Here is a 13,693-nt window from a genome sequence, read left to right on the forward strand (position 1 = left end):
CCTGTGGCCATTGGGTCATGGCGCTGTACAGTGGACCAGTGGGAAGTGGCCATTGGCTGGTGGAGCTGTACAGTGGGCCGGTGGGAGGCTGGCTGCTGTGGGCCAGTGGGACAGTGGGGGTAGAGATCAGTGAGTCATGGCGCTGTACAGTGGGCCACTGGGGGTAGAGACCAGGGAGTCCTGGGGCTGTACAGTGGGCCAGTAGCCAGGGGGGAGTGGCCCTTGGGTCTGGTGGAGCTGTACAGTGGGGCCAGTGGCCCTTGGGTGGAGCTGGTGGAGCTGTACAGTACAGTGGGCCAGTGGCTAGTGGGAGGCTGGCTGGCTGTGGGTCAGTGGGTCCATTGGGTGGCATGGCACTGTACAGTGGGCCAGTAGCCAGTGGGGAGGCTGGCTGCTGTGGGCCAGTGGCCCTTGGCTGGTGGAGCTGTACAGTGGGCCAGTGGGAGGCTGGCTGCTGTGGGTCAGTGGCCATTGGGTCATGGCACTGTACAGTGGGCCAGTGGCTATTGGGTATCATGGCACTGTACAGTGGGCCAGTGGTGGTGCTGTACAGTGGGGCAGCGGGAGGAGGGGCCAGTGAGTCATGGCGCGGTACAGTGGGGTAGTGGCCAGTAGGGAGTGGCCAATGGGTCATGGCGCTGTACAGTGGGCCAGTGGCTATTGGGTCATGGCACTGTACAGTGGGCCAGTAGGTGGGGAGTGGCCCTTGGCTGGTGGAGCTGTACGGTGGGCCAGTGGGAGTAGGGGGCCAGTGAGTCATGGCGCTGTACAGTGGGCTAGTGGGAGTAGGGGCCAGTGAGTCATGGTGCTGTACAGTGGGCCAACGAGTCATGGCGCTGTACAGTGGGCCAGTGGCTATTGGGTCATGGCGCGTACAGTGGGCCAGTGGCCAGTGGGAAGCGGCTATTGGCTGGCGCAGCTGCAGAGTTGGCCAATGGGGAGCGGCTATTGGAAGGGCAGGGCGCTGATTGGCGGGCGCGCTGCGGGTCTCCACCAATGAGCGGCGCGCACCGCCCGCTATTGCTCAGGCAGCCACAAGGACCCCGGGCATGAGGCGGCCGCGCCACCCGCCTGGCCTCTGACTAAATGAGCAACAGTGAAACAACACTCCCCAGTCCGAGATACATTGATGCAGGGAAATCAATGCACGGATAATCACACTCCGATTTTTTTTGGGGGGGAAGAATTTACATGTGGAGTGCAGTGAAAAATGAATCGAAAACATAACTATTTGGAATAAAGAAAAATCACCTAGTGAATAAATATTTGGGAGAATGGGAGTGGGTGATTTTGTTGTGCCCTGTGAGGTGTTTGAGGAGAGGGGTGGTGTTTAGCTGAAGGTTTGAGAATGTGATTCCTGACAGGAGAGTGCGGGAACAGCTGCTGGAGCTGACCTATCTTAGCCCCTGATGTGATGGCGAGGAAACCCCGTTAGGCAGGCGCTCTTCATGACGGTGAGTTCCTTTCGAGTATTACAAATTTCTCTTAAATGTCTTTCCCTTATTTTCTCTCTCTCTCTCTCGCTCTTTACTCCCCCTCCCCACCCCTCCCTTCCAGAGAGAGAGAGAGAGAGAGGTAAAACAACAATCCCTGAAAAAATGTCCATTATCCCTCTTTACAAAAAAAAACACCCCCTCCCTCCGCTCAAAACACCTTAGTCTTTTTTCCCCCTTTTTTAATTAAAAGGAACCCTAGCGCAGGAAGGTAGACAATAAGACGTGACCGCCTCTACTCGCCCATGTGTTCCTGTCGCAGGTCATGTTGCAAGCTGCTACAATGTATCTCTTTTCCCTTTGAAGTGGCTGCGAATGGAACGTTGATACATGCCCCAATGTTGCTAAATCCCAATATTGCACCTTCCCCCTCGCCCCGCTTGCCTCCCCCTTCTTCCCCTCCCCTTTTAATGGGTGAAAGTTTTTCTTACCTTCTCTCCCCTCCTCCCTCCATTTATACATACCTTCCTTTCCCCCATTATATGACCAGGGTTCATTTTTAGGCCCACTTTTTCTGAGGGTATAGCCACATCGTTCCACCCCCCACCCCCACCCCCCCCCCCCCCCCCCCCTCCGCTCTCCTCTCCTCTCCTCCCCATCAGTTGCAAACGTCTCTTACACTTTTTAAAAAGGGAATAAACAACTTACAGTATCCAATGCGTATGCATGTACGAAGTGTGTTGCAATTTGATTTGTTGTTCAGCAGTTATTACTGCTTCGATTTTTGACATATAATTGAATCTGTTTTTCCTCCCTGTCTTCTCTGACGATTGACAATTACTCTGCCGAGCATTGACTTTCTCAAAAGTTATATTTCACTTTTAAACCAGAAGTTATGCTGCTGAAAATTGTGATGTTTCAAATGACTTTATTTTTTATAAACATTGGTGGTGAAAACTCCCTTCTCCATCCTAGAGTGCTGTACATTTTAACTTGCACATTTTAAAGTCTCACCTTACTGTTTTTAGCTTAACTTTTCTGGGGTAGTATGACACAGCAGTATTGATATTCACAATTGCCATTGGTTTGTTGGTAGTTTGTACTGAATTGTGACTGTATGATCCGTGGTTATCTCGGGAGTCTCTAGCTCCTTCCTGGCTTACAACTGCTTCCTCACTGGTTTGTGAGAACAGTGGAAGTAGTGAGAAAGTTCTGCACCTCCGTGCCTGCTGATGGCTGTGCCTGAGATTTGCCCCATTGCCCCCACGATCTGCACCTAGCTCCTCCTTTCCTGGAAAAGTGCTGGGGGTTATGTTTTGTCTCTTGCCACCATTTATTTCAAGCCTTGAATTGTTCCACATTTGATTGTTTCTTATCTTGGGCCGAAGGTTAATATGGAATATGCGCTCTTGTCTCTTCACATGTGTTGTGGGTTTTTTCCCGCAGTTAATTTTGAACAAATTATGTCTCTGAACTGTAAATATTATGTCGGAAACGCAGTTGAAAGAATATGATAAACAATGTGCAGAATGAATAACTGAAAGAGAAAAGGGGTGAACTTTACACCTCATTGAAGTGATCAGAAAGATAAGTAGTTTGTTGCAAATGTACCTGGGTTGAAGGGTTGTTGATTGGAGCCCCTGTCATTGATGCTTGACCTGTTTTTGGGTTCCACTCTGACAAACTTGTTATGTAACCCACCAAATGCTTCCACCATCACCCCCCCCCCCCCTCCAACTCCAACCATGCCTTTCGGGCACAGACCCCTGAGGTTACACATTACCCTTGTAGGAGCTGTCGCTGCTGGTGAATTAGCTTTTGCAGACTCCGTTGACAGTTTTTTGATATTTTGTGATTTTTTTAAATAGTGAAGGAATTTACATTCATCAAATAAACAGATAAAATCTTTGTCAAATCAGTCTTGAGATATCTGTGTGGAATTTGCATACTGCAAATAAAGGGAATTGGCTAGACACCAAATGCTGCACTAACTCAGCGGGACAAGCACCATCTCTGGACAGAAGAAATGGGGGATGATTTGGGTTGAGACCCTTCCTCAGACTAACTGGGTCTTGGAAATCAGTGGAGAAAGCTGGAAAGGTTGGCACGTGGGGGTGAGGAGATGTCCCACGTGGGGGTGAGGAATTGTCCATGTGGGGGTGAGGAATTGTCCACGTGGGGGTGAGGAGATGTCCCATGTGGGGGTGAGGAATTGTCCCACGTGGGGGTGAGGAATTGTCCACGTGGGGGTGAGGAGATGACCACGTGGGGGTGAGGAGATGTCCCACGTGGGGGTGAGGAGATGTCCCACGTGGGGGTGAGGAGATGTCCACGTGGGGTGTGGAATTGTCCATGTGGGGGTGAGGAATTGTCCACGTGGGGGTGAGGAGATGTCCCACGTGGGGGTGAGGAGATGTCCACGTGGGGGTGAGGTCCACGTGGGGGTGAGGAGATGTCCACGTGGGGGTGAGAGATGTCCACGTGGGGGTGAGGAGATGACCACGTGGGGGGGTGAGGAGATGTCCCACGTGGGGGTGAGGAGATGTCCCACGTGGGGGTGAGGAGATGTCCCACGTGGGGGTGAGGAGATGTCCCACGTGGGGGTGAGGAGATGTCCCACGTGGGGGTGAGGAGATGTCCACGTGGGGGTGAGGAGATGTCCACGTGGGGGTGAGGAGATGTCCCACGTGGGTGAGGAGGTCCACGTGGGTGAGGAGGTCCACGTGGGTGAGGAGATGTCCCACGTGGGGGTGAGGAGATGTCCACGTGGGGGTGAGGAATTGTCCACGTGGGGGTGAGGAGATGTCCCACGTGGGGGTGAGGAATTGTCCACGTGGGGGTGAGGAGATGTCCCACGTGGGCGTGAGGAGATGTGAGGAGATGTCCCACGTGGGGGTGAGGAGATGTCCCACGTGGGGGTGAGGAATTGTCCACGTGGGTGAGGAGATGTCCACGTGGGTGAGGAGATGTCCCACGTGGGGGTGAGGAGATGTCCCACGTGGGGGTGAGGAGATGTCCCACGTGGGGGTGAGGAATTGTCCACGTGGGTGAGGGTCAGCTGCACAGAAACTCTGGGAAATCAATCCCGCGACTTCTGCCCATTAAAAATGCCCTCAGAGTTGCCATGTGGGTAAGGTGGGTGTAATAAGTGACCACTTGGGTGCAGTGGGTGTGTAGAGTCAGTGACCACATGGGTAAGGTGGGGTAGAGTCAGTGGGGTAGAGTCACACAGCATGGAAACAGGCCCTTCCACCCCAACTTTTCTATGCCAATCAAGATTCCTCATCTGTACTAGTCCCACCTGCCCACATTTTGCCCATATCTCGCAAAACCTTTCCTATCCATGTGCCTGTCCAAATGTCTTTTAAATGTTGTGACAGTACCTGTCTCAACTACCCCTTCTGGCAGCTCGTTCTATACACCCACCACCTTCTGTGTGAAAATGTTGCCCCTCAGGTTCCTGTTCTTTCCCCTCTCACCTTAAACCTATGTTCTCTGGTTCTTGATTTTCCATATTCTGGGTAAAAGACTGTGCATTGACCCATCTAGTCCTGTCTTATTTTATAAACCTCTATAAGATCACCCCTCAGCCTCCTGTGCTCCAAGAAATAACCTGCCCAACTTCTCCCGGTAGCTCAGGCCCTCAAGTTCTGGCAACATCCTTGTAAATCTTCTCTGCACTCTTTCCAGCTCGATGATATTAAGAGTGTTCCTGGAATGTCCAGCCACAGTGATCAAATGATCCACCATCGGCCACCGAATCCTTGCCCACCAGCGATCACCCGTTCACACCAGTTCTATGTTATCCCACTTTCTCATCCACTAACTACACACTAGATTAGTTTAGTATTGTCACGTGTAACCAAGGTACAGTGAAAAGTTTTTTGTTTGCGTGCTTTCCAGTCAAAGAAAAACTATACATGATTACAATTAAACTGTCCACCGTGTACATATAAACTATACTACGTTTAATGCAAGATAAAGTCAGATTAAAGATAATTCAAAGGTCTTCAATGAGCTAGATGGGTGGTCAGGACCGCACTCCAGCTGGTGAGGGGACTTTTCAGTTGCCTGGGTAACAGCTGGGAAGAAACTGTTCCTGAATCTGAGTTTGTGCGTTTTCACACTTTTTAGTTTAGAGATACAGCATGGAACAGGCCCTTCAGCTCACCGAGTCCGCGCCGACCAGCGATCCCTGCATATTAACACTATCCTCTGCATACTAGGGACAATTTACATTTATACCAAGCCAATTAACCTACAAACCCGTACATCTTTGGAGTGTGGGAGGAAACTGAGTTCCCAGAGAAAACCCATGCGGAGAACGTACAAACTCTGTACAGACAGCACCTGTAGTCAGGATCGAACCGGGGTCTCTGGTGCTGAAAGCGCTGTAAAGCAGCAACTCTGCCACTGTGCCACCGTGCCGCCCCGATCGGTATTTGGTGACTGAGGCAGGATGGGCGGATGTTGTCATGGAGAGGAAGTTGGGGGGCTGCCAGTGAGATGGGAATGAATGGGACCAGCTGTTGTTCACCCCCTTCAGGTATTAGGGGACCTGCTGCCACTTTTGCAGCTAGCATTTATGCTGCCCTTCAGCGGTGGGCTGCATTCACAACCGCTTCGCCGAACACATGCGCTCAATCAATCGATCAAGTCCTGCTGGATCGCCCGGCTGTTAACTTTCTATTCCCATACTGAACATCCTATCCTGGGCCTCCTCCTGATGGGAGAGGGTATAAGAGGGAGTGACCGGGGTGAGACGGTTCCTTGTTTATGCTGGCGGCCTTGCCGAGGCAGCGTGAGGTGTAGATGGAGTCGATGGAAGGGAGGTTGCTTTGTGTGATTGGCTGGGCTGTGTCCACAATTTCAATGCAATTTGTTACAATCGTGGATGGAGCTGTTCCCAAACTGTGCTGTGAAGCATCCTGATAAAATGCTTTCTACGGCACATCTGTAGAAGTTGGTGGGGGTTGTTGGGGACATTGGCCAAAGCTTCAATGTGGCTGGTCCAGGACAAATTACTGGTGATATTTATTCCTAAGAGCTTGAGACTTTCAACCATGTCTGCTTCAATAGGCAATGCTAGTCTGACTTTCACTGAACAACATAGAATGGCTCAGAACAGGCCCTTCGGCCCACAATGTCCGTGCTGAGCATGATGCCTGCACATAACCCATACCCCTCCATTCCCTGTATATCCATGTGGCCGTCCATAATTCTCACAAATGCCACGAGTGGTTGACACTTGAAGCTAGTGAGGGCATCTTTATAGCAAGTGTCCACAACGATGTCAAGTGCCCTCGCTCTGCAGGGTGATTGTCACTTGGTTGCTCTATGTGGTGACCCTAGGTTGTGGAGAATACTTGGTTTGAGGTTGTTTTGTTTATTGTCACGTGTACCGAGGTACAGTGGAAAACTTGGGACGGTGACCTGAGACTCACTGCTTTACCGGGGGTTCCCACGGCAGCCAGCTCGAGCCGTGCCATACTCTGGGAACCGTTATTGTTCCAGTTCTGTGCATTGTTTGGTGGGTCCGGTGTTCATGTTCCTCTGCCCATCCTTTGGTGCCGAGCAAAGACCGCCGGCAGCATCCCAGTGTCGGGGCCCAGGGGGTGCTGCACCCTAGGACGTGCTGAACACTGCATTCTCCAGTTTAGTTTAGAGAGACAGTGTGGAAACAGGCCCTTAGGCCCACAGGGTTCCCACAGACCAGTGATCTCCACACACTATACCACTACCCTACATACACTAGGGACAATGTACAATTGTTAGCAAAGTCAATTAGCCTTCAAACCTGTACGTCTTTGGAATGTGGGAGGAAACCAGATATCCCGGAGAAACCCACGCAGATCACGTGGAGAACGTGCAAACTCCGTACAGACAGCACCCGTAGTCGGGATCGAACCCGGGTCTCTGGCTCTGTAAGGCAACAACTCTACTGCTGCACCACCGTGCCAACCAATGGTAGATAACCCTGAATTGCCCCCTCCCTCATCTCCCCCATTCCCCGTGCCCCACATGGACGCACCTATTTCTCCCCTCCACCTACATTCCTCTGATTCTACAATTTGCAACTCTTTAATCCTTTAAACATTTGTCTTGCACCTTCTGTTTTTTTTATTTCTAGCCTTTGTCCAGCTATCTGCCTATCAAACCTCCCACCCTCACCTGTCTGTGTCCACCTTTTATCCAACCGCACTTTGTTCTGCCCCATCTCTATTGCAGCTTTCTCCCTCCCCCCCCACACAATCAGTCTGAAGAAAGGTCCCGTCTTCGTGTTCTGCAGAGATGTTGCTTGACCCGCTGAGTTACTCCAGCACTTTCTTTTATAAACCAGCATCTGCAGTTCTTGTGTCTGTTGAATTTGGTTTCAAACCGAGACTTTGCTCGGGCGTGATGGATTCCACGGCGTTCCTTCACTGACTTCTCGGCTGTTTGTCCAACGTCGCTCCATCAGATGTTCTGCCGTTGATGTTGGAGAATCTCGGTCTGTGCAGGGTCTGACAGTGTGTTTGATGGTCTGGGTCTGTACGGGTTCCGATGGTGTGTTTGAGTCTCCACCTCTGTGCAGGTTCTCGCATCGTGTTGGATGGTCTCAGACCGTATAGGTTCTGATGCAGTTGGAGAGTCTTGTTCTGTACAAGTTCTGCACCACCTGCATCACAACGCTCACTGCAAGAAGTTGTTCCTTCCGCCACCTTTGTCAACTTTGGGAGGCGACAGGAGGGATGGGGGTCACCCTGGAGGGGGGGGGGGGGGGGGGGGGGGGGGGGCACATAAGTAACACTGCTAATATTTTAATTCAGTTTATTAATGTACAGTGAAACACTTGTTGTTAATTGCTATCCAGTCAGAGGAAAACACTCTGTGGACATAGGTGAAGGATAAAGTGTATAATGTTCAGTGATAGATTAAGTCCGATTAAAAATAGTTCAAACTGCAGATACTAGTTTACAAAAAATCTCAAAACGTCACCTATACATGTTCTCCACAGATGATGCCTGACCCACTGAGTTACTCCAGCACTCTGTGAAACGTCACCTATCCAGGTTCTCCACAGATGCTGCCTGACCCGCTGAGTTACTCCAGCACTCTGTGAAACGTCACCCATCCATGTTCTCACCAGATGCTGCCTGACCCGCTGAGTTCTCCAGCACTCTGTGAAACGTCCTGATGTTCTCCCGCTGAGTTGACCCACTGAGTTACTCCAGCACTGAAACGTCACCTATCCATGTTCTCCACAGATGATGCCTGACCTGCTGAGTTACTCCAGCACTCTGTGAAACGTCACCTATCCATGTTCTCCACAGATGCTGCCTGACCCGCTGAGTTACTCCAGCACTCTGTTCTCTACAAGCTTCCCGTATCTGCAGGTCCTTGTGTCTCATTATGCTAAACCAATTTTCCAATCTGCTCTGCCACTTCTGAAGAGCGATGCACATGAATCCTCAGACCTTCGTATTCGTGAACCTTTCACAATTGTTTCCTTCCTTCTTTTCAGTCTCCTACCAAATGTCATCCAGCTTTCTGCTCCCCATTGCAAGAACGGTCCCAACCCGAAATATCACCTATCCATGTCCGGCAGAGATGCTGCCTGACCCGCTGAGTTACTCCACCACTCTTGTGTTTTATTCAGTTTGGTTTTCCAGTTGGAAGCATGACCACTGGGCTTTCAGCTGTATGGAAGGTTGTGGTCAATGCCTCCTCGGCCATCTCCCTCACTGTTTGTGGAATTGTCAGCCTCGCACCACAATCTCCACAACCCCTCTGTTTGCTGACATCAAGGTGCTGTTGAATCCCATACCTCTCGGGGATAGTTTCTTCCCAGCTGTTATCAGGTAACTGAACCATCCTACCACAACCAGAAAGCAGTGCTGAACAACTATCGGACTATCTTTGATCGGACTTTACTGGCTTTACCTTGTAATAAACATTTACCCTTATCATGTATCTGTACATTGTGGACGGCTCGATTGTAATCATGTACTGTCTTTCCACTGACTGGTTAGCACACAACAAAAGCTTTTCATGGTACCTCAGTACACATGACAATAAACGGAACTGTTGTCCTTGGTGGGGTGTGACCGCTCTGACCTCAGGCTCGGTCCCCGGTGGAGTACACCTCTCCTCTGGTCTTGGATCCACCCCAGTATAGTCCTTTTGCTCGTCACTTATCTACAAGTTGCTTTCAGCTTCCCTTTTCTATTTTCTATTTGTGCCAATCTTTCCTCCGGCTCTCTGCCTCTCGTTTCCTTTTTTGCTCTCCTTCGGAGTTCACCATCATCAGCCTGGCTTCTTTCCGCCGTATCCTTTATTTGTCTATTTTACTCCACCTTGGGTCATCCTTCTGCAGTTGACAATAAGCTTAGAGTGAAGATAGCAGGAGAGTTCAGGAAGATGGAGACAGGGTGGAGGGATGGGCAGATGGGTGGGAGGTGAAGTGCAATGCTGACTGATCCGTTACATTTGGTAGGAAGACCAAAAATAAGGAAGTAAATTATTGTGAAAGGTTCAAGAATATGAAGATCTGGGGGATTCATATGGCAAATGTTACACATTGCTCTGCATTGACCCTCATCTGCCATTTACCTGCCCATCCTGCCACCCTGTTTGTCCCTCTGTCCGTCCCCCTCTGTCCGTCCCCCTCTGTCCGTCCCCCTCTGTCCGTCCCCCTCCCCCCCCCTGTCCGCCCGTCCGGTGGACTGCAGAAATGGAGCTATGAACATTGAATTCTACAATTTCAAGTAATGCCCCATCTCACTGTCTCTCTTTCCTGTGTCCCCCTAACCTGGGGCAACCCCATTTCCCCACCATCTCAGTCCTTTTTCCCCACTCCAGCGATTTGTGTGTTGCTCAAGGTCCCAACATCTGCAGTCTCTTGTCTCCAGCTGCCATGTTGGGCTTCGACCAGTGTGGACATTGGTCAGTGATTACACCACCTCCAATGACGTGGAACTTTCTGCAATGGAGCAAATGCAGAGTCGGGGCAGGTGGGTGGACCTAATCCATTCATGGAAGTGGCTAATGGGGGCCAAGAGAAACTCTCTAATTAGGACTTTATTCCTTGGAGCGCAGGAGGATGAGGGGTGATCTTTGTCATGTGTACCGAGGTACAGTGAAAAGCTTTGTTTTGCATGCTATCCAATCCAGATCAGATATACTGTACATGAATACAATCAAGTCAAACTCAACTACAGCAGATGGGGCAAAGGGGAAGATACAGAGTGCAGGATATAGCTCTCAGCATTGTAGCGCATCAGTTCCAGAAACTAAGTGTAATGCCCGCAATGGGGTAGAGGTGAATCGGACAGTACCCTAGCTTATGGAAGGACTATTCAGAAACCGGATGACAGGGAAGAAGCTGTTCCTGAGTCTGCGTCCATTGTTAAGTTTAGTTCCCACCTGTAGAACTGTGTTAAAAGGGGGATCTGAGAATGTGAGGGTCAGCTTCTGGAATGTTTGTGGACACATTGAACGGAGAGATGAGCTAAATAGTCCACCCAGCTTCCACCCACCCTGCCGCTCCACCCACTAATCCCCCCCACCCCCAGCTCCCAACCCTCTTTGTTCCCCCCCCACCCCCACACCCCCCCCCCCCCCCCCCCACCCATGTGACCCGCGGAGTTTCTCCAACAGTTTGTCTTTGGTTCAAGATCAACTCCCATTTAATCCCTCTGTTGAATCTGCTGCTGTAACCCGTTCCTCATTTCAGCAAACCCATTGGTAGAGAGGCAACTGAACCGTCCTCTCGTGCTGGAGTATGTTCATGAACCCTCCTCTCGTGCTGGAGTACAGTCATGAACCCTCCTCTCGTGCTGGAGTATGTTCATGAACCCTCCTCTCGTGCTGGAGTACAGTCATGAACCCTCCCCTCGTGCTGGAGTACAGTCATGAACCCTCCTCTCGTGCTGGAGTACGTTCATGAATCCTCCTCTCGTGCTGGAGTACGGTCATGAACCATCTGGACTTTTTTTCCAGTCAGCATTTTGATTCAGATTTTCTTTTTTTCTATTCATACAATTTGCTCTGCAGGATATGGTTCAAGACCTAAGGGGCTGTTAGACACAAATGGATATGGATCACAGCTTGGTTTGGGAACAGCTCTGCCCAAGACCACAAGAGATTACAGAGAGTTGTAGATGTAGCCCAGTCCATCACACAGTCCACACTCCCCACCACTGACTCCATCTACATTTCACACTGCCACAAGAAAGCAGCCAACATAATTGAAGACTTATTTTCTCTCCCCCCCCCCCGGTCATTCCTTCTTCTCCCCGCTCCCGTCCGGCAGAAGGTACAGAAGCTTGAAAGCTCGCACCACCAGACTCAGGAACAGCTTCTTCCCCTCTGTTATCAGGCTTCTGAACGGTCCTTCCATAAGCTAGGGTGCTGTCCGATTCACCTCTACCCCATTGCGGACATTGGACTTTGTCTGTGGAACTGATGCGCTACAATGCTGAGAACTAGATTCTGCACTCTGTATCTTCCCATTTGATCTACCTATTGGACTTGGCATTTATGTATCGTAGATCTGATCTGATGGATAACATGCAGAACAAAGCTTTTCACTGTACCTCAGTACACATGACAATAATAAACCCAACAAAAATAAAGCTAAATGTGCATGCAGAGGAGATTAATGGCATCTTGTTTGGCATGGACATTATGAGCAAAGGGCTTGTTCCTGTGCAGTTCTATGTTCCTTTGCAAGTCTCAGCTGGCCATGTTTGTCTCAGTGTGGAAGCAAGGATTACAAACAAAAGACAGAGTGCTGGAGTAACTCAGCAGGTCAGGCAGCATCTGTGGAGAACATGGATTGGTGACGTTTTGGGTCGGGACCCTTCAGTCTGTCAGCCTCCCTCGAATGTGAGCCTGGTCTGTCAGCTACATTCTCCTGTCAGACGCTTCTACTTTGCACGTACCATGTTGTATCTTGCTGCAATCTTTGCACCTTCTGGATTTCCTGGAGAAACAAGGTGAAACGTGACTCACTCACCGTTCACACAGCGTGCCTGCTCCTACGTTGGGGAAACTGCCGACCGAATCACAAACCCTTCCAGCGGCTAACTACTCTCTTGATTGACTCCAGGCCCCCTGTCTCCCTGCAGGAGTCAGCTGCCATTTTAGAACATGCCTTTAGCCGTCTGATTGGCAGCTGAGTTACAAATTTAAAGGGACCCCCAGCATGTGTTGGTCTGCACCACTCCTGTCCGACATTGCAGTTGGAGTTACTGGGAATACATTCAGCAGGGAATGACTATTCCTGCCCCCGCCCCCACCGGCCTCCCCAGAGTGACCAAGCCCTGTAACGCGATCTGCCCTCTGAGGAAACTTCCAAGTCGGAGCCCACAGCACACCCCCTCCCCACAGTAATTAACCACAGAATGTGGAAAATGTGCAGAGTGCTGCAGATGCTGGAATCTTGTGTAGAAACTCAGTGCTGCAGGAACTCAGTGGGTCAGGCAGCATCTGTGCAGGAATTGGACAGACAAAGCTTTGGGTCGGAACACTTCTTCAGATCATTGGCTTAATAGAGGGGGAGGGGGGAGAAAGCTGGAAACTGTGGTGGTAGGACAAGGTCTGGCAAGCAATGGGTGGTAGATGGGGGAGATTGGCAGGTGGGTGGAATGTGACAGGCTGGAGACAAAAGGTGTCAAATAGGAGAGAAGAGGAGTGAACTATAAAGCTGGAGGGAGGGGTATGGGGTGGAATGGACGGACAAGGTGTAGGGTGACAGGTGTGGGAGACTGGGGGAAAGGTGTAGGGGGACTGGGGGGGAAGGTGTGTGCACGCAGTGGGGGGCAGGGTGAAGTGCACAGAAAGCTCCCACTAGATTGAGTTGAGTTTGTCAAATGTACTGAGGTACAGTGATGAGCGTTTGTTGCGTGCTAACCCCCGTGGGACAGTTCCTGTTCTCCACGACCAGCACTGGGAGCGTTGAGATGGGGTTTGAATTGAACGCTTGGTGCTGTGGACAGCATCAGCCTGGGCTGTCCAAAGTGACGGGTCCTTGACTCCGTTTGGCCCTTCTACCAAAGTCCACATGACCACTATGGCATGGACTGGAGGCTGGGTTGGGCTGGTCACTGAGTCTACGTGATGTCCTATCCAGCTCTTGCTCAATCTTCCATCAGTTAGGGTATTTGGAAATAGTTGGGACGTTATGTTACAGTTGTCCCAAGAACTCGATGAGGACACACTGGGTGTATTGTGTTCAGTTTTGGTTCAGGAAAGATTCCATTAAGCTGGATGGAGTG

General features: G+C 50.6%; 1 protein-coding gene across 1 annotated transcript in view; it reads left to right on the forward strand.

Annotated features, from left to right (window-relative positions):
• The first annotated feature begins 751 nt into the window (after positions 1-751).
• Positions 752-13,693, forward strand: part of LOC129714077 (BRD4-interacting chromatin-remodeling complex-associated protein-like) — a 53,466-nt gene continuing 40,524 nt past the window's right edge. The window contains 1 exon segment of the mRNA XM_055663542.1: positions 752-1,454. The gene's annotated coding sequence lies outside the window, so the exon portion shown is untranslated.

The sequence above is a fragment of the Leucoraja erinacea genome, chromosome 38 (genome assembly GCF_028641065.1).
Source record: "Leucoraja erinacea ecotype New England chromosome 38, Leri_hhj_1, whole genome shotgun sequence".
Lineage (NCBI taxonomy): Eukaryota > Metazoa > Chordata > Chondrichthyes > Rajiformes > Rajidae > Leucoraja > Leucoraja erinaceus.